Source organism: Artibeus jamaicensis, unplaced genomic scaffold (assembly GCF_021234435.1).
Source record: "Artibeus jamaicensis isolate MK-2021 breed Jamaican fruit bat unplaced genomic scaffold, CSHL_Jam_final contig_548, whole genome shotgun sequence".
Lineage (NCBI taxonomy): Eukaryota > Metazoa > Chordata > Mammalia > Chiroptera > Phyllostomidae > Artibeus > Artibeus jamaicensis.
Genome location: NW_026521883.1, coordinates 9,243,256 through 9,264,977, shown reverse-complemented (window position 1 = coordinate 9,264,977; position 21,722 = coordinate 9,243,256). Strand labels below are relative to the sequence as shown.

At 39.7% G+C, this 21,722-nt stretch overlaps 1 protein-coding gene across 5 annotated transcripts in view; it reads left to right on the top strand.

The window, feature by feature from the left end:
• The window catches only part of ZNF609 (zinc finger protein 609), a 198,590-nt gene that overhangs the window by 95,546 nt on the left and 81,322 nt on the right, over positions 1-21,722 (top strand). The gene's annotated exons all lie outside the window — the stretch shown is intronic.

Genomic DNA, 21,722 nt, shown 5'->3' with positions numbered 1-21,722 from the left:
TGATTCAGTACATCTAGGGTGAAGTCCATGTGCATTTTGAAAAAGATTTATTTACCTATTTATTTATTTTTAGAGGGGAGAGGAAGGGAGGAAGAAAGAGGAAGAAAATCATTAATGTGTGGTTGCCTCTCCCATGTCCCCCACTGGGGACCTGGGCCACAACCCAGGCATGTGCCCTTGGTTGAACTGGGAATTGAACTGGCAACCCTTTGGTTCACAGGCCAGCACTCAGTCCACTGAGCTACACCAGCCAGGGCCCATATGCACTTTTAACAAGTCACCAGTAAGTGGTGATGCTCCCAATCTGGAGACCACACTTAGAGCAGTACAGGTCCAGGGATAATGCCTTCCTTACACATAGCCAAGACTCAATATTCGTTGATTTAATTTGACTTTTCTAGTACTTAGGTCTCTCTTAGTATGTGATAGATTCCAAAGATTTTTATCCGCTCTTACTTTTAAGCAAAGCTAATCTATTGAAATTATTATCTGACTTTTTAATTTTAAGCCATTCTCCCCCTTACAGATCTCTTATCAATACATCCATGTTTGTTGCTGACTCTGTATTTGTTAGAGTGCTTCATTCTGATAGGCACAGATATACTTTGAAACTTAAATGTTTTATATTTATAATTAGACAACTGATCTGATGGATGACAGGTTTTGTTTTTCCCCCCTAAGGTGTAGGGGAGGTGTTTCTTTGTGAACTCTGATTTACTGAATTCCTTCCCCCACCCTGGTTTGGTCAGATCACATTCTGACCTGGCAGTGGGGATAATTATTGTTTCTTATTTTTAATAGACTTTATTTTTTTAGAATAGTTTTAGATTTACACAGAAGTTGAGAAAATAGTATGGAGAATTCTCTTTTCCCTATTATTAATATCTGCTATTATTAGTTTGAAACATTTGCTATAATTGATAGACCAATATTGATATTATTATTAAACTAAAGTCTGTATCTTATGTAGTTAATTTACTTATTATTTCTTCTTGTTTCAGAATCATAGCTAGGATACCACATTCCATTTAGTTGTCCTGTCTCTTTAGGCTCCTCTTGTCTGTGGCATTTTCTCAGACTTTCCTTGCTTTGATGACCTTGACAGTTATGAGTATTAGTCATGTATTTTGTAGGCTGCTCCACTATGAGAATTGGTCATATGTTTTCCTCATGATAATACTGGAATAATAGGTTATTGGGAAGATAACCTCAGAAGTAAAGTGTCATTTTCATCACATCATATTAAATCTTCATACTGTTAACATGATTGATGGGTGCTGATGTTGACCTTGATCACCTGGCTGAGGTAGCGTTTGTCAGGTTCCAGACTGTAAAGTTACTCTTTCCTCCCCTTTCCATATTGTGCTCTCTGGAGAGAAGTCATCGTGCACAGTCCACAGCCTAAGGAGTGGGAAGTTAGTTATCCTACTCCTCCTTAGGGGCAGAGTATCTATGTAAATTACTTGGAATTCTACATGGAAGACTTGTCTCTTCTGGTCCATTTATTAATTTATCCATCATTTATATCAGTATGGACTCATGGATATTTGTTTTATATTTTGTGTTATATACTACTTTATATTTTGTGTCAATACTAGTCATTTAAATTGTTCTAGCTTTGGTCGTTAGGAGCCCTTTCTGTCCATTTTTATGTTCCTTTAACATGTCTCATTAGCATGTGTATGTGTGCACATGCACATTCCCCCATGCATGCATGCTTGTGTGCACCATTGTTTGAGTGCTCCCTCGCATTCTGGCACTGCAAAATGCAGTCGACTCATCTTGTATACATCTTTCCTGCCCCAGTCCAGGAATCAGCCATTTCTCTAAGGATCCCTGATTCCTTTTATTAGAGAATGCAGTTAGGAAACAACATCTGACATCAAAATTACAATTAAAATATAGAACAACCATTGCTCAGAACCATCAGAAATTCAGTTGAATGGAAGTCTGACAACTACAGAATAAAAGAAATCACATCCATTCAGACTGGTAGGAGGGACAGAGATAAAGAATGGGCTGGTCCCACAACCATGTATGGTGGATACAAATTCGGGAGGGGTGTCTCAGGAGTGAAGTCCCCAGCCCACACTAGGCCCCCAGCCCACAGTTCCAGAGCCAGGAAGATAAGTCCCCATAACTTTTGGCTGCAAAAACTAGCGGGGATTGAGTCAGTGGAAAAAACCTCTGGGTCCCAAGCAGCTCCCTTTAAAGAACCCACACACAAACTTATTCAGACTCATTCGCTCTGAGCTCCAGCACCAGGGTAGCATCTTGAAGGCACCAGTGGCACACAGGGAGAAACTGAAGTGTCTGGCATCAAGGCAGGAGCTGGAGTCAGCTTTGTTCCAGACAGAAAGGCAAGTAGAGGCCATTGTCCTTTTTCTGAGCCCTTTCCCCACAGAGCCATAGACCTGGCAGGCAGGGCCCATATCTGAGATTCTATCAACCTGGCTAACATGGTTTGCCCTGTCCTAGAGATCCTAAGACTGTTGACCTTGATTGGTCTTGGCTCATGTTTCACAACTTCCTAAATCCTCTTAAACAAGCAACAACCAACCTCAGTAAGCCCCCAGCCCCATACCTCTTCCTAAGTGGCCCCAGGCCCAGCACTAGCAGCAGCCAGCTTTGGAACACAGCTTGGCATTGCCTGGGAATCTCCAAGCCCAGCACAAGTAGCAGCCATCTCAGATTGCTTTATAGCTCAGGTAGGGTGACCCAGGGCAAAACACAGTCAGCCTCCACCACCCAGTAAACCTCAGAGCCTGCACACCCACTGGACAACTACAGACCATGTCAGAATACTGTCACCTGCACAACTTCCCTTGCACAGCTTATCCTCCACAGAGGGCAGATGTTGGTCATCAGTGGTCACAGACAGTCCTTGCAGCTGACTGGCCTGGGTAAATCCCTCCCATTGACCAGCCGATAGCAATCAAGGCTTAACTACAAGAGGAGGGTGTACTCAGCCCACAAGAAGAACACGCCTCAAGTACCCAGCTTGGGTGATAGGGGAGGCTATTCCACTGGACCCTACAGGACACCTACTTATATTAGGCCACACTACCAACCCAAGGAGTCAGAGCAGCTTTACCTAATACACAGAAACAAACACAGGGAGGCTGCCAAAACCAAGACAAAAAAACATGGCTCAAATGAAAGAACAGATCAAAACGCCAGAAAAAGAGCTGAAATGGAGATAAGCAGTCTATCAGATGCAGAGTTCAAAACACTGGTTATAAGGATGCTCAAGAAACTTATTGAGGACCTTTGCAGCATAAAACAGATCCTCTCATAAATGAAGGATAAACTAATTAAAATAAAGAACAATTTACAGGGAAACAACAGAGTGGATGAAGTTGAGAATCAAATCAATGATTCGAAACATGAAGAAGCAAACAACAAGAACAACCAATCAAAACAAAAAGAAGAAAAAAGAATCCAAAAAAAACGAGGATAAGAGTAAGGAGCCTCTGGGACAATGTCAAGAGGTCCAATGTTCGCATCATAAGGGTACTAGAAGAAGAAGAGAAAGAGCAAGAAATTGGGAATCTGCCTGAAAAAAATGCTGAAAGAAATTTGTCTACTTAGTTAAAAGAAATAGACATGCAGGTTTAGGAAGCACAGAGTCCCAAACAAGATGGATGCAAAGAGGCCCACTCCAAGACACATCAGAATTAAAATGCCAAAGGTTAAAGATAAAGAGAGAATTTTAAGAGAATCTTGAGTTTTTTGTTATTTTACTGTTCATAGTTTTGATCATCTTTATTTATCTTTAAGAAATAAAGAGAAATTAGATACCTACAGGGGGCAGATTCCGATAAGACTGTCAGCTGATTTCTCACAAGACACTTTGCAGGCTAGAAGGGATTGGCAAGAAATATTCAAAGTCAGGAAAAGCAGGGACCTACAGCCAAGATTGCTCTACCCAGCAAAGATACCACTTAGAATTGAAGGGCAGATAAAGAGCTTCCCAGATAAGAAAGAAACTAATGGAGTTCATCATCACCAAACCACTATTATATAAAATGTTAAAGGGACTTATTTAAGAAATAGAAGATCAAAGCTGTGAACAATAAAATGGCAATAAATACATATCTATCAACAATTGAATCTAAAAAACAAAGTAAACAAACAAGAACAGAAACAGAATCATGGATATGGAGGGGGTTTTGATGGTTGCCAGATGGGAGAGAGGTGTGAGGGAATGGGTGAAGAGGTGAGAATATTAGGAAATACAAATAGGTAGTTACAGAATAGCCATAGGGACATAAAGTACAGTATAGGAAATGGAGTAGCCAAAAAACTTACATGCATGACCCATGGACCTGGACAATTCCCAGGTATGGGAATTGCCTGAAGGAGTGAGGGGTGCTGGTTATGGGTGGAGAAGGTCAAAGGGGGAAAATTGGGACAACTGTAATGGCATGATCAATAAAATATAATTTAGGATACTTATAAGGTTCTAGCCAAGATGGAGATATAGGTATTTATGTTTTACTTCCTCACACAACCAAAAAAAGGATACCAATTTAAAAACAAAAAAACAACCATAACTGCCTGAAAATCAAACTGTATGGAAGTCTGACAACCAAGGAGTTAAAGAAGAAACATTCATCCAGACATTCATCCAGAATAGATAAAGTGCTTCCTAGATAAGGTCAAGTTAAAAGAATTCATGATCAGCAAGCCCTTATTATATGAAATCTTAAAGGGACTTATATAAGAAAAAGAAGATGATCAAAACTATGAACAGTAAAATAACAACAAACTCAAGTCTATCGACAACTGAACCTAAAAAAAAACTAAGCAAACAACTAGAACAGGAACAGAATCACAGAAATGGAGATCACAGGGAGGATTATCAGCGAGGAAGGGGAGAATGGGAGAGAAAGGTACAGGGAATAAGAAGCATAATTGGTGGGCACAAAGTAAACAGGGGAAGGTTAAGAATAGTATAGGAGCCCTGGCTCGTGTAACTCAGTGGATTGAGCACAGGCCTGCGAACCAAACAACCACAGTTTGATTTTCAGTCAGGGCACATGCCTGGGTTGCAGGCCAGTTCCCAGCAGGGTACGCATGAGAGGCAACTATACATTGATACTTCTCTCCCTCTCTCCTTCCCTTCCCCTCTAAAGATAAATAAATAAAATCTTTTAAAAAAAATAGTATAGGAAATGGAGAATTCAAAGAACTTACATGTGTGACCCATGGACATGAACTGAGAAGAAGGGAATGCTGGAGAGAGGGGTGTGCGTGGTGGAGGGGGATAAAGAGGAGAAAAAAATGGAACAAGTACAATAGCATAGTCAATAAAATGTACTTTAAAAATAAAATATAATTTTAAAAATAAAAAATTTTAAAAATCTAAAGAAAAAAATTTATGCTTTTTGCTACTGGAGTGGGGCATTTTTTTTAATATATTTTATTTTCTTATCTTTAAAGAGAGGTAAAAGGGAGAGAAATATCAAGGTGTCAGAAAGCATCAGTCAGTTACCTCTCCCACACCCCCAACTGGGGACCTCGCCCACAACCCAGGCGTGTGCCCTGACTAGGACTCAACCAACTACCTTAGGCCCATCCACTGAGCCACACCAGTCACGGCAGGGGCCATTGTTTTTTAAATAAACCTGTTAATACCATTATTTTATATTTTTGGTAGTACAGTAGTTTTCCCTTATCTGTGGTTTCACTTTCTATGCTCAACCACAGTTCAAAAATGTTAAATGGAAAATTTCAGAAATTAACAATTCATAAGTTAAAGTGCTTGCCATTCTGAGTAGTGTGATAAAATTGGTGTCATCCCTCTCCATCCTGCCCAGGCATGAATTGTTTGTTTGTCTGATGTGTCTATGCTGTATACACTACCCACCCATTTTCCTCACAGCCATCTTGGTTATCTGGCAGACTATTGCTATATTACAGTGCAAGCAACTCTTATTTTAATTTAATGGCCCCAAAGTACTGGAGTAGTGATGCTGGAGATTTGGATGTGTCAAAGAGAAGTTGTAAAGTGCTCCCTTTTAAGTGAAAGGTATGTATATATAGGGAAAAACAGTATGTGTAGGGTTTCATACTGTCTGCAGTTTCAGGCATCCACTTGGAGTCTTGGAACATTTCTCCTTTGGGATAATGGGAGACTACTATATTAGTAAATAAACAAATTCGTTGCTATTAAATTTAAATATAGTTTCTACAGAGGTTGAGACTACATTGTCTCAAATGCTTATTGTTTTAGACACCCTTATGTATTTTTAACCAAATTTCTCCATTTGAGAGACTTTCCTAGTACTGAGTGAGCCTTGACTATTGGGTTTGAGAATGTTGGATTGATTGTAGGCATTGAGGAGCAACAAGACATCAGAGAACCAAAGGGGAAAGTCCAGAATGTTCCCTGCTTACAGTTTTCATTAAAGGAGAAAAGGAGAGATTTTCCTAGAACACTGGTGTTTTGAATGTTGACACCCAGAGGTTGGGTATGGGGGGGGGGCGAGACAGAAGAAGGGTGGGGCAGAAATCGCCTGGTGATCAAAGCAGGGATTCGACTCCTCGATACATAGCATTTTCCTCTTATAAAATTACTACATTGTGAATCTTACGGGGGCAGAATGGGAATCACAGTCATCGTGGAAGTCCTTTATTTCCTCAGGGAGGTTGACATCTTTGTTTTCTCCTGATACTTAATTCCCTTCCTTATTCGGGTTTTGTGTGCTACTAATTATATAAATTAATGAGATCCTGGGCAGTATGGCTGTGCGTAGGACTGTGTGTTCACAAAAAAAGAAGGTCTTGAAATTTTGGCAAGGTGAACTTAATGATATAGCCACTCAAACTTTACCAATATTTGGAGTTTAATCTATGTTTCAACCAAACAAGCTGGCTTTATCCAATTGAGAAAAATGTAAATACAAAAAAAAATACTTGATATATTGAGAAATTGATAAAATTAGAGACTAATCAGGATTAAGCACCTTGAAAAGCCAAAATCCCTAGTTTGGCTTCTTTTAGTTCTAATTTATCTATTTTTGTTTATATCAGAACTTGCATATGTAAAAATATGATTTTTGTTATTAATAACTACAGTTTATTCAGTGCCTACTTGCTGCCAGTTTCACGAGGCTTTCTTTAAACATTAACTCTGACTGTAGGCTAGCATAAATGTATTATAAATTATGATGCAGACTCCTGCTGTCACATGTGCCTGAGTTCCTATGTCAATTAAAAATCCATCATCAAATTTTTGTTCTAAAAGTTAAAAAGAAAGTTAGTGCATTTGTTGTCAGAATTACATTCAACAACAGAGCTTAGAATTGGTTTTTTTTCAGCCAAACTATCAATCTTGCCTGAAAAGCTGGAATAAATTTACAGTGTCTCAAAAAATGTATTTCCCATACACCATCTAGAAAGCTACTAGAAAATGTTCTCCACAAAATAAGGGTGGAAATGAGGAAAAAGCTAAACATGTAACAGAGGAAACAAGAACTCCAGTAAACAAGAAGGGCTAGGGGATGGCTTCCTCAGAGGAGTGGAGACTTCAGGTAACGCCTTGTCAACACTGAGAGGGCAGCCAGCCCACGGTAGTGACCCGAGACTTCTTTGGGGAGTGAAATAGAATACTGGATGGGCCTCAGTGTCTTGAGAGGAAATTTATATAGTTGACAAAGATTTTCTGGGGAGAAATGTTGATAAATACATAGAAAATCTAAGCAAATGAATAAAAAAGATAATAATGACAAGAAAAGCAAAAAGCTGTACAGTTAAGGAAAGAAACATCATGGTTTACTATATGAGTCAAGTGTGAGTTGTCTTAATTGTAATGGTACATTGAATATTGAACTAATAAATGTATAATGTCATTATGTAGGGTAGTTGGGGAGATAGAAAGGATGTGGGTACTGAAGGAGAAAAGAGGTCTGTCTAAATCATCATCTTCCAAAGTGGGAAATTGATAGATAATTCCCAAAAGTGAAAAATCAGGAGGTGGCCATACAAGCAAGTCATTTAGAAATGTGAAGGTCAGTTCCAGGTAGAAGTGGGGCAGCAGCAGGGCTACAGCTACTGTTTTTCTGAACTAACTCATTTTGATCTTCGAAAAGTAGCTGTGCCTAGGAGAAAAATGGCAAAGAAAAAACACAATTTAAAGCAGTTACTTTCTAAACAAACTTTACTGTGGTAAGAATCCTAGTTCAGTGCATACTTCTTTGTCCAAATTGCTGATTTATCATTTACCGTGCTTTGGCTGCCAGTCACAGAAACCCTATTTTTAAATGGCTTAATTAAGGAAACCTTTTATCAGTCTTAACAGAATTTCAGAGGTCAGTTGGGTTGGGGGGGGGTGTTGAATGATGTGATGGCTGTAGCTTTGTAAGCATTTCATCCAAAAACCATAAGGTGAGAGTAGGAAGACACATCTGCTTTATTTCCTAGGGGCAAAAAGCCTTTCCCAGAAGCTCGCTGCAGACTTTGATCCTCCCATATCTTTGACCATAACAGGGTCATAAGCCCTCTTTTTAAACTACTTCCTGACAGGGGAAATGAGATTTTTGTGATTATCTTAAACTGATTATCTCAGGTGAAATGGAAGTTGGGTGTCAACCACAGAATCTACTGCCCCAGTCATTACCTATTAAGTACTCAGTGGGAACCCACTCCTCTTTCAAGAAGCTTTTACTGTTTAGCCCTAGCAGAGTGTCTCAGTTGGTTGGCATATCCTCACAGACACAAAAATGTTTTGGGTTTGATTCCCAGTCATGGCACATACGTAGATCGTGGGTTCAATTCCCTGTCGAGGTGGGTACATCACTGTTTCTCTCTTGCATCAATGTTTCTGTCTTTTACTCTCTCCCTTTCTCTCTGTAAAATCAATAAACATATCCTTAGGTGAGGATTAAAGGAAAGAAAAAGTTTCACTGTTTAAAGAGAAAAACAAAATGAGTGGGTAAAACAACTTACCGTCAATAACATGACCAGTACCACAGTTACTCAGTAAATAGCTCCTGAATGAATTAGGTGAACATAGTACCAGCATGCACCCATGTTTCTGTGTGCATTATACACAGTATTATGCATTATGCCCATGGTATGTAATCATTACACCCATGTATAATGCACATCCTTATTTTTCCTTCAAAAATTTTAGCAAAAATGTGCATTATACATGGCAAAATACAGTAAAACTTTTTGACATTGACATAAGTGCTTTAGGAGTTCTAAATTAGGGGAAAATACATGAAGTTTAGACTAGACCAGGAAGCTTCTTGAAGAGGAAGACTTGAGTTACTGTTTACTCATCAGCTGGTCACAGTGTTATCCTACTAGAATAAATACTCTTTTGTCCACAGTGTGCTGGTAAATGTTTAACCAGCTTGGAGGAGGGGACAGGGCTTAAGTGTAGTGTTTACCAGTTTCCGTGGCATAAATAATGTCACCCTGGCCAATTTTAGTCTGTCCACATGGAGTCACTAACTGCCTCGTACACCACTGCTTCTCTCTAACAACAGCATTTTTAATATCTCACATTAACTTACTAAAACCACATATTGATAAAAGCAACATTTAGCTTTTTTAGCCTTGTAAATAATAATAAAACCTAGATTACTGATATGAGGTAGTTTTGGTGTTTTGGACAATGGTGTGTATTGGAAAATGGTAATATTAAATATTGATCTTTGTAGACTGAGAAATGAAAAAAAAACCTTGCTGTTTTAGGTGCTAGACAAAATTTTATTAATTGAGTCTTTATGGAGCACCAGCTACATGCTAAGTGCTATAAAAACAAAAATAAGTTAAGACTAGAATCCTAAGGGCCTCCCCTCAAGTCTGTTAGGAAGATGGTTACCAACATATGACTTCCAGTGGAAGAAGAGTGTTAAGAGTTTTAAAGTGCCATGAGAACACAAAGGAGAGGACGACTAAATGAGGGGACATCATGGAAGGGCATATTTGAATTAAATCTTGAAAGGAAATAATGGCATTTGCATTGACAAGATGAAGGAAAAGGATCATTCCAGGCAGTAGGAATAACATGTCCCTAACTGCTGAGGGATGAAAAATCTCACATGTTCCATGTGTTTGTTTTGTGATTTGCAGGTAAAACTCAGGGTGGGTAGGGTATAGAGAAGAAACAGGAAAAAATAAGCCAAGGTCAGATTGTGAAAGGCCTTAAATTGTATCAAGAAGTTTGGATTTTGGTCTCTTCCTGCAGTTGTGGCTCAAGAGTAGAGTACAAACTGCTGTCGGGGAAAGAAAGGGTGGAGAGATTCAACCAGTTAGCATGAAAGAGGGAAATAAAGTTCTTCCAGGATATGGAGGCACTAAAGTAGTTCTAGACCAGCATTGTTTCTTATTTAGAGATGGTGAACTTCTTGGAAAGTGTGTAGACTGAAATAAATCACTGTTGAGATGGCATCATGTGACACAGCCCATTTTGCTGAAATACTGAAATCTTTCATCATGTAAATAATTTCCATGTCTCTTTTATAATAAACTAATGGCATTCAGTGTCTTTTAAAATTTACTTTCACTGTACTGATATAAACATTTTCAAATAAAAATACATAAATAAATGGTCAAAAGAAAAGCTTGAATTTCATTATTATTAAGTATGAAACTCCTTAATATAAACAAGATTTTAATTTGCAAGTTTCTGTTTCTCCATATCTTTACCTAAACTGTGTTTATCATTTTTTACAGTTAGGCTAATGAGGTGGCAGAGTTGCTTTGTCATTTTAATTTGTGCCTTTCTACCTATTACTATGGCTGAATATAATTTAAAAACATATCAATTAGTAATTTATATTTTTTGTATTCTGCTTGTTCATATTCTTTACTCATTTTTATATGGAATTATTTGTTTTAATGAATGATTTATATAAATTATGGACATGAATCCTTCATTTTAAGAGGTTTTTTTTAAGACTATAATTCTGACCTTTGTGATGGATGTATTGGAAAAAGGAGAGACTGTTGTCACATTGGCCAGTTGGGAGATATGGCAATAACCAATAGCTGTACACCGAGGCGATATGGAGTTAACTGTGGCAATGGGAGAGAAGAAGGCAAATTAGAGATCAAGCTGCCACGCAGTGACTTCAAAGTGGATCTTAGATTAAATGTCAGTACCACTGCCTTTTAATTTAATGCTCTTTCTAGATTACATCATTGTCTCCTTGACTCTCTTTTCCTTTTGATTCTTTGAAAGAAAAATGAGAGGTGTTTTTTTTTAATCCTCTCCTGGGGATATGCTTATTGATTTTTACAGAGAGAGGAATGGGGAGAGAGCGCAAGAGAGAGACACTGATGTGAGAAACATTGATTGGTTGCCCCGACCAGGGATGTAACCCCAGTCGACCCGCAACCTTTCGGTATACGGAACACTGCTCCAACCAACTGAGCCACACAGCCAGGGCAAAAGAGAAATGAGAGGAGGTTTTTTTTTTTAAAGGTTGTATTTATTTATTTTTAGAGAGAGGTCAGAGGAGGGAAAAAGAGAGAGAGAGAAACATTAATTTGTGGTTGCCCCCTGGTTTGCAGGCTGGCACTCAGTCCACTAAGACACACCAGCTAGGGCAAAAAATCAGAGTTTTAAGCAGTAAGCTTAAATAGACTAAGGGCCTAACTTAAGAATCTTGGATATAAAAAGAATGTAGATGAATATTTTTTCTCTGTTCTCAGGTTATGAAAAACTTTCTAAGCAAAGCATGAATGCAAAGAAAAGAAACACAGGAAAAAAGTGATAGTTTCTACTAAGTAAATATTTAAAATTTCTTGATATCATAAACATCTCCAAAGGATCCTGCTTCACTGCAGTCCTCTCAGGCAGTAGCTGTCCTTTCTGTCACGTTCGTTGTACTACTGAACCTAAAGGGGTGTCCTTCAGTTGTTCTTGCCCGTTGCCCGAAGAGAGATCATTCTCTCTTTTTTCTCTAAAATCTCTCAGGAATACAAATTGTCATTTGTCTATTTTAGTCATTTTACAGACTCTAGGGTTACTTCCTCCCATCCTTTCATTGGAATGTTTAATTTATATGTAATGTAATTATTGATGGCATTTATGTCTACCATTTTCTTTCTTTAATTTGAAAAATGCAGAATGTATTTTTACAGTAAATATTGTACAGTTGGGTTTACTCTCAGCCAAAAGGTAAATAAAGTGAAGTAAATTAACGTTGTGAACAGTAATGCAGCGTGTGTCTTCCTTCTTAGCCTGACACAGTGTTAGTGGTTAAAGTTTGGTGGGTGACTGAAAAAATCATTTGCAAATTTATGTTCCACTTTTCCATCACCAAAGTCAGTGTGGACTGGTGTGTTCACGCTGCAGGTTTAATTTGTCCTCTGAGCAGAGCTCACCTGCCATCTTCCTCCCATTTCCAACCTGGATTTCTTGCCCCAGGCTCTCTATCCCGTTGCCTCTGTAAAATATGACATTAATTGAATTCCAGGTGCATCTCTGCACTATTTTCTATGTGTCATGTCTTTTTGTTACTCTATTCCTCTACAAGTCTTTGTGTTAAATAAATGTTCTAAAAAATAAAAATAAATAAATAGATATGTTCTAGTGTACCATTTCTTTAATCAGTCCCCTTGTTTCTTTTTTTTTGTATTTGTTTGTTTGTTTATTTTAGGGGGGAAGGAGGGAGAAAGAGAGGGAGAGAAATGTCAATGTGTGGTTGCTCTCACACGCACCTGAGCACCTGACCTGCAACCCATACATGTGCCCTGACTGGGAATTGAACCAGGGACCCTATGGTTCACAGCCTGGCCATCAATCCACTGAGCCACACGAGCCAGGGCCCCTTGTTATTTCTTTCTCTTTTCTTTTTTAATTATTTATTTCTAGAGAGAGGAGGAGGTAAGGAGAAAGGGCGAAACATCAAGTGTGTGGTTGCCTCTCTCATGCCCCCCACTAGGGACCTGGCCTGCAACCCAGGCATGTGCCCTGACTGGGAAGTGAACCAGCGACCCCTTGGTTCAAAGTCTGCGCTCAGTCCACTGGGCTATACCAGCCAGGGCCCCTTATTATTTCTTATAATGTTTTGAGTTATTTTCTTAGTAGTAGTCCCAGTGATTATAATTAACACCTTAATTTATAATAATCTAGGATTAATGCCTGTTTAATTTCAGTAGCATGCAAAATCTTTGTTCTTCGTTCCCTCCTCCTTTGTGCTGTTAGTATCATACATATTTAAACATTATTTGCCCATAAATGCAGAATATAATTTTTGCTTTCTGCAGCTATCTTTTAAATTAGGTAAGAGAAACAAAAAGTTACAAAAATACATTTGCACTCTCTTTTGTATTTACCTGCTGTAGTAGTCAGAATAATGGAATGACACCCTGGAAAATCTGTGTCTCGATGCCTGGTGCTTGTGAATGTTACCTTAAATAGTAAAAGAGTGTGTATTGATATGGCTAAGTAAAGGATTTTGAGATAGAGAAGTTAGCCTGATTTATCCAGGTGGGCCCAGTGTAATCACAAGGGTCTTTACAAGGGAAAGAAGTAGGAAAGTAACAGAGTTTTAAAGATACTACGCTGCTAGTTTTGAAGATGGAGGAAGGGGCCATGAGCCAAGGAATGCAGGCTGCTTCTAGAAGCTGGGAAAAGCAAGAAAGCAGATTTTTTCCTGAAGCCTGTACAAAGAATGAAAGAAACCCTGTCAAGATCTTGATTTTAGCCCCTCGAGAACCGTTTCGGCCTTCCAACCTCCAGAGTCGTCGTAAGTTGTGTCGTTTTAAGCCTCTGAGTTTGTGGTAATATGTTGCAACAGTGATAGAAAACCAACACAGCTCTGCAGTTAGCTTTACCGGTGTTTATTCTTTCTTTTTCTCTCTTTTTTAAAAAGCTTTTTCGATTTTTTAATTTTTATTTATTTTTAGAGAGAGGGAAGGAAAAGAGAGAGGGAGAGAATCAGCAGTGCATGGTTGCCTCTTGCACACCCCCAACTGGGGACCTGGTGGCCCACGACCCAGGCATGTCCCCTGACTAAGAATCGAACCAGCTACCCTTGAGTTCACAGGCGGGCACTCAATCCACTAAGCCACACCAGCTGGGGCAGTTATTTCTTCCTGTGTTTTCAAGTTACTGCCTACTGTCCTTCCATCCTGAAGGATTCCATTTAGTATAACTATAGGGCAGGTCTGCTAGCATTGAATTTTCTGTTTTTGTTTATCTGGGAATATCTTAATTTCTCCTGGTTTTTGTAGAATAGTTTTCCAGGATGTAGAATTTAACACTCAGCCAGGCAGTTGTCAGCTCTGTGCTTGTGCAGAGCCTCAAGGTCAACCAGAGTTGAAAGTGTAAAGCCTTCTCAGGCCTTTCCTGAGTGCATCCTCAGCCCTGGGCATGCACACGGCCTTGTGTATTCTTAGATTCCCAGGAATACATCAGAGCTTTTCAAAGCCCCTGTAGACATCTCCTTCCATACCTTTCCTTTTTAAGCTTTTTGGTTAATCTGTTATTTGCCCCAACTGTTACCCATCATTGCCTTAGGCAGCCACTGAGTTAAATAAACACTTGCCTGCCTCTTCAACCAGTGCTCCTACCCTCAGGGAAAAGCTTTTCACACTGGGCAAGCTCTAAATCTAGTCGGTAGACAACCTTACAAGTGGGGGTCTTCCAAGAAACCATCAGAAAGGTTAAAATAATGACAATTTGGGGGGAGTGAAGCTTTGAAGTCGCCCCAACCCTCTTCTGCCTCCTCAGGTGGTTGTCAGGCTGCTACTTTTTACTGTGATTGTAAGCTGTTGGTCTTCAGATCGGGGTGGGATTCAGCGCTTCTTGAATAAATGTGCCCCAGATTACACGAGCCTTGGATGAATTTCCAGAATTCTGAAGAACTTGATTCTGACAATTTTTGCCAGTTTCCTTACTGCTTTTATGGAGGAATTTTCAGAGATTTCTCCCATATTTGCCCACGTCCCCATCGTTCCTTTGAGTTGTAGTTTCTGGCTCACAGTTTCTCTCCAGCATTACTCCTGGCTTAATCCTTGGTAAATTCAATGTCCATATTAATGATCTTGCCAATACCTTTTCTTTTTAGTTCATTGGATACCTCTCTCCCAATGATTTTGTCCCCCATCCTGTCTCAGCTACTACTTTAGTAGTTATACCCTGGACTGGTGCCCCTGGGCCAAACTGTTAATTTTTTAAGTAAAGTGTATTTAAATACAGCCTTGCTCCTTTGTTTATGTATCATCTACAGTGTTTTTCCCACAGTGCCACAGCAGAGATCAGTATCGCTGCAGAGACCATTGTCTTGAAAAGCCAAAAATATTCATTATCTGACCCTTTACAGAAAAAGTTTGCTGACTCCTTCCCTAGACCTAGTTGATAAGAGCTGCAGCTCTATTAATTGTCAAGCATCCTGTTCTTTAACCATTCCCCATTTATTTATTTATTTACTTACTTACTTATTTATTTTGCTGTGCCCTTCTTCTGCAGGCGTGTGCAATCTGCGGCTCTTGGATGGCTATAAATGCAGCCCAACATAAAATTATTAATTTACTTTAAACATTATGAGACTTTTTTTTGTGATTACACGTCACAATATAATGTGTAGCCCAAGACAACTCTTCTTCCATTGTGGCTGAGAGACGCCAAAAGGTTGGATGCCCCCACTAGAGTCTCAACTTACTGGTCCTTTGGCCTCACCAACTTTTGCCCTGTACATCTGACTTTTTTTTCCAAATCTTTACTTCCCTCCTACCTCCTTACATTATAATTACTTTTGTCTATACTTTCCTAAAGTGCTCATTGACAAAACCTCAACCATGGTTAAATCCAACTTTTGGCTTACTCCAAGCCTGTACCTGTACATCGAAATGTAGCTATGCACCACCATGCAATTATTCTGCCTGTTCTCACTTTAAGTTCATGATTATTAGCTGTAAGTTGGCCTTTAATACTTCACAGCCATGCTACTATACATTTTCCTATCTATGCACTCTTTCATACCTTCTTAACTCCTCAAACTTCCTGCACTCCTCTCCCATCTTCATTCTCACCTTGCTTACTGTTTCACTAAAAAAAAAAAAAAAGAAGAGCTTCAACCCATTCTACACATATCTTCCCATTTATTTTTACTCACATGTACCCATTTGTCTATGTCTTTGCCAACGAGCTGCTTGTATACCTATGCAGAGCTGATATTCCTTATACATGAGATCTCTTCCTCTTGTCTACTCGAGGACTTCACTCCAGTATTTTTCCTTTCTATTGCAGAATTATTTTCCCTGTATGCAGGATCATTCCAATCAGCAGAAAACATGCACTATAAATACCTTTGATCTTTTAAAAACAAGCTCTCTCGATCCCACATCGTCATTCAGAAAGTACCCTATTTCTCAGCTCCCTGTAGCGAAACTTCTCAAAGAGTAGTCTATATTCCAATTATAATGCAGACCCAGTTATAGCCTACACTGCAATCTCCATTTAGCTCCTCCTTTTCTCTCCTAAACCAACCCTAATCTGGCTTTTACCTCTGCTGTTCTGCGGAAACTGCCCTTGTCACAGACACTAGTGACCTTTTCATGCGTAAACCCAAAGGTCAGTTCTCAATATTTTTTCAAGTAGTTGCTTCCTTGAGATATAAAAATTCACCTTTTGAATGTATAGACTAAAGGGGATTTTAGTATATTCACAGAGCTGTGGATTACTACAGTCTAATTTTAGAACCTTATTACTACTACAAAAAGAAACCCTGTGCCCCTTAGTAGTCACTCCATGTTTCTGCCTTCCTTTAGCCCTTAGAAACCATTATGCCGCTTTCTGACTGTGAATTTGCCTGTTCCAGACACTTCATATAAATGGAATCATACAATATATGGCCTTGTGACTGGTTTCTTTCATTTTGCATAATGTTTTTATGGATCATCCACATTACACTTTGTTCCGTTTTGTGGCCAATATTTCAGTGTAAGGATATACATCACGTTTTGATTATACATTCATCAGTTGATGGACACATTTGAGTTATTTCTACTTTCTGGCTATTATGAACGATGCTGCTATGAACATTGATGTACAAGTTTGGTGCGGACATATGTATTCAGGTTGCTTGGATACATACCGAGTAGAATTGCTGAGTCATTTGGTAACTGTTTAACGTTTTGAGAAGCTGCAAAACTTTTTTTCCAAAGGGGCTACACTAGTTTATAATTCCACCAGGAACTTAAAAAGGTTCCAATTTCTCCGTATCCTCACCAGCACTTGTTACTTTTTTATGCTAGCCATGGTAGTGGGTGTGAAGTAGTATCACGTGGTGATTTTAATTTGCTTTCCTAATGGCTAATGATTCTGAGCATCTTTTCATGTGCTCATTGGCTGTTTGTATATTTTCTTTGGAAAATGTCTATTTAGATCCTTTGCTCATTTTTAATTGGGCTGTTCGTCTTCTCACTAAGGGGTTGCAAGAGTTTTTTGTTTATGTTTTTTTTGACATATTCTGGATACAAGTCTCTTAACAGATACATGATTTGCAACTATTTTGCACCGTTTTGTAACAGGTTGTCTTTTTACTTTCTTGATAGTCCTTACTTCTCTCTGTCTTTATCTTAACTTCTCAAAAGATTCTAAAGTATCTTCAGATACTTTCTTCACTTGATTTCTATAACCACAGTCTCCTGATTTTTTTCCTCGCCTTATCGCATGCTTCACCTTATTCTCCTTTCCTGCTTATTTATAATTTCTCCAACTTCAAAACACTGGAGTGCCCCCTGGCTTGGTCCTCAGACTACTTCTTCTGTCACCCCACTCTTTGTTATCTCCTCCGCTGTCATTTATATGCTGACAGCTTCACATTGACAATCAGTCTCGTATATTTATCTGCCTACTTGACATTTTTACTTAGATATCTGTTAGGCATTTCAAACTTAATACGTCCAAAGCCAGACTCTTGACTTTTTTTTCTCTCCAAAACCTATCTTCCTCAGTCTTTCTCACCTCAGTAAATAGCAATTCCATTTTTCTAATTGCTTGGGCCAAGGCAGCATTCTTTTTCTTTTCTTAATTTATTTTAGAGTTTATTTAGTTTTAGAAAGGAGGAAGAAAGAGGGAAGGGAGAAAGAGAAGGAGAGTAACATCAAGGTGAGAGAGAAACATCCACTGGTTTCCTCTCTTTACCCTGACCAGGGACTACACCTGCATCTCAGGCAGGAGCCCTTGACTGGGAATCAGACTGGTGAATTTTGCCTTGTGAGTTGACACCCAACCAAGCCATGCCGGTCAGTGCTAACCAGTCATTCTTGACTCCTCATTCTCTCTCTTCCCACATACGATCCACCTACAAATCCTACTGGCTTTATCTTCAATATATTTAAAATCCAATCTCTTCTCACCACCTTCACTGCTACCACCTGCTCCACACCACTTTTTAACCTCATCTGGATTATTGTAATAAGACTTAACTAAACTCCATGATCTTAGTGCCCTATATCTTTCTCAACATAGCATTCAGAATGATCCTTTTAAAGCATGTCAGCCCCATGGATTCTTTTTTCTTCTTGTTCTGATTGATTGTTTTTGCTTCCTTATGTCCCTAATCATTGATCTGATCCTCAGCTTCATGCACTCTACTGTTGTTTTCTGTAAATTGTTCTTTATTTCAATTAGTGTATCCTTCGTTTCTGACAGGATCTTTTTTTATGCTGTTAGGGTCTCCACTAAGTGCCTTGAGCATCCTTATAACCAGTGTTTTGAACTCTGCATCTGACAGATTGCTTATCTCCATTTTGTTTAGCTCTTTCTGGAGTTTTGATCGGTTCTTTCATTTAAGCCATGTTTCTTTGTCTCCTGGTTTTGACAGCCACCCTGCTTCTGTTTCTATGTATTAAGTAGAGCTGCTCTGACTCCATGTCTTGGTAGTGTGGTCTAATGTAGTAGGTGTCCTGTAGGGTCCAGCGGCACAGCCTCCCCTATCACATAAGCTGGGTACTTGAGGTGTGCCCTTCTTGTGGGCTGAGTCCACCCTCCTCTTGTAGTTGAGCCTTGGTTGCTGTTGGCTGGTCAGTGGGAGAGATTTAGCCAGGCCAGTCAGCTGCAGGGATTGGCTGTGACTTCTTACCACTAACCCCCACCCTCTGTGTAGAATTAGCTGTGCAGGAGCAGGGTAATGGTGCTCCAGCAGGGTCTATAGCTGGGTGCGCACTGGCCCTGGGGTTTCCCGGGCAGTACAGGCCAAGGTCAGCCCCCACTTGTGTTTTGCCCTGGGACACCCTGACTGAGCTATAAAGTAATCTGACAAGGCTGCTTGATACTTGTGCTGGGCTTGGAGATTCCCAGATGAAGCCAACCTGTGAATCTAGGTTGGCTGCTGCTAGTGCCAGGCCTGGGGCTTACCGAGGCCAGCTGTTGCTTGTTTGAGAGGATTTAGGAAGTTATGAAGCATGAGCCAAGACCATTCATTCATATGGAAAAGCAGCTTGGATGGGCCTGTAAGTCTGGTGGGGCAGAGTCTTTGGGGATTTCCAAGACAGGTCAAGCTGTGTTAGCCAGATTCATGGAATCTCAGATATTGCGGCAGCTTGTGAGCTCTGTGGCTCTGTGGGGAGAAGATTTAGAAAAGGGACAATGGCCTGTGCTTGCCTTGATGCCAGATACTTCAGTTTCTCCCTGTGTGCCACTTGTACCTCTCAAACTGCTACCCTGGTGCTGGAGCTCGAAGGAAGTGAGTCTGAGTAGCGAGTCCACATGTGGGTTCTTTAAGAGGAGCTGCTTAGGTCTCAAGCAGTTTCTCCCACTGACTCAATCCCCACTGGGGGGTTTGCAGCCAGAAGTCATGGGGACTTACCTTCCTGACACTGAAACCCTGGGGTGGAGGGCCTGGTAGGGGGCTGGGACTCCTTGCTCCCTCCTGAACTTTTTATCCACCACGAGTGGATGTGGGACCAGCCCATTCCACATCTCTGCCCCTCCTACGAGTCTGGATGGATATGGTTTCTTTAATTCTGTAGCTGTCAGTCTTCCATTCAACTGGGTTTTTGATGATTCTGGTTGTTCTATATTTTTGTTGTAATTTTGATGTGGTTGAGTGAACAGGCAAGCCATGTTTACCTATGCCGCCATCAAGACCAGCAGCTGATTATATCTTTTAAACACTCTGTGCTCATCTTCCTATTTTGAGCCCTATCCTCTTTTCAGAAGTACCTGATGCCACTAAGCTTTTCCTGGGTTTTCAATGTTTCCTAGCACACATAGTTCCTTCATTTTGTCTTAAAGGCTTAAGGTCTCTTACAGCTTCAGCTTCTTTTGATGTACTAGCATTTGTCCCTCTGCATTCTAGTTTCCAAAACGTTTTTGTCATACCCGCTATTCTCGTCTCTCTTTGTCCTTAAGAATTTATGTCTGTTTTTGTTTCTTCGTTTTCACTTTAATGAGGTTTGGGAATAGAGAAGAGAGAAACAAGTATGTAGGGCAGTCACCCTCAGTTGTAGGGGGTGAGCCCTTCTCACGTCCTGCAGCGGGCGGGGTTGAATGAAGGGTTGAAGTCCAGCCTGAGCTCGGCTCACAGCACCTGCAACATGGTTGGCCTAGAGGAAGGCTGCTTCTCCCTGATTCACGAAGGCCTTACACAGGTGGTAGAGCAGGGGTGTCTCTTCATTGCCACGATCTTTAGGTGGTCACTTGAATCTGACATACAGTTCTCCTTTATTTTTTCAGTTCTGTAGCATATTGTGAATGCTTTTTACTGGGTTAAGTTACCCAGTTTTTTTGTAAGTATTCCTAATATTCCCTTTGTGTATAGGAATAAATAACTTTTATTTCTAAATCTTCTTGATAGTTTATGGTGTAACTACCTAGCAGCTAACTGGGTGCTCTGGATCCTTAGTTAATGCTCATTTGCCTTGGGCTTTATCGACCTCTGTGCGTACCATACTTGGTCAATTCAGGCATGACCAAATTATTTCAACGTTCTGAGTATTAAATTCTTGTCCCATAAATAGTGATTCACAGAGAAGGAGGCTTAATCTAAGAAATTTCGAAATGCTTATTTTTAATTGAGATGATGTACAAAAGGACATATGCCTTATGAAGTAAAATTATTGAGACCTTGTTAAATTTTTAGGAACAAGTCAATCTCCTAAGAAGACAGCGGAAGCAAAGTTTATTTTGAGGAGCACTGCTTGTCCCCCTCAAGTCCTACCTAATTACACTACTCACCATCTTTGATTTCTTTACTTTTAGGTTGGCTTAAGGAAAAGGGAGGGAGGAAAGGGAGTCAGGAATAACTTGAGCTGATAATAGGCTTCAGCAGTATTTTCTGCTGTGCCCTCAAAGGAATGCTGTGCAGAATGATGACTGTATTGAAGCAGAATGAAAGGCAGCCAAAGACTTGAGTTTGGTGAAATGAAATATTCTCAAGTTTATTACAACCACCGTGTAATGTTTTTTCATTAGTTGCCTCTAATTTTAACCTTTCCCATAAAGTGTAGACAGAGAGGCAGCTGTAATGTGGGAACCTATGGCTCTTCTCTTTATCCCCAGAATAGAGGATATTTATCTTCAAGATAATTTTTTTCTTTGTAGCTTTTCATCCTAGAAATGATCGTCCCTGCCCATTGCTTTCTAGAAGAGGTTCTGGAAGGACAGCGTTTTGGTGTTCAATATTTTAGGATTAAAAAATATTTATTATTTTGTTACTCTGTAGAACAAAGATTTAATTCACAAGAATGGCAAAGACTAAAGGAATTAGTTCAACGTTTAAAGCAGCTGAAGTAAATAGCAGCCC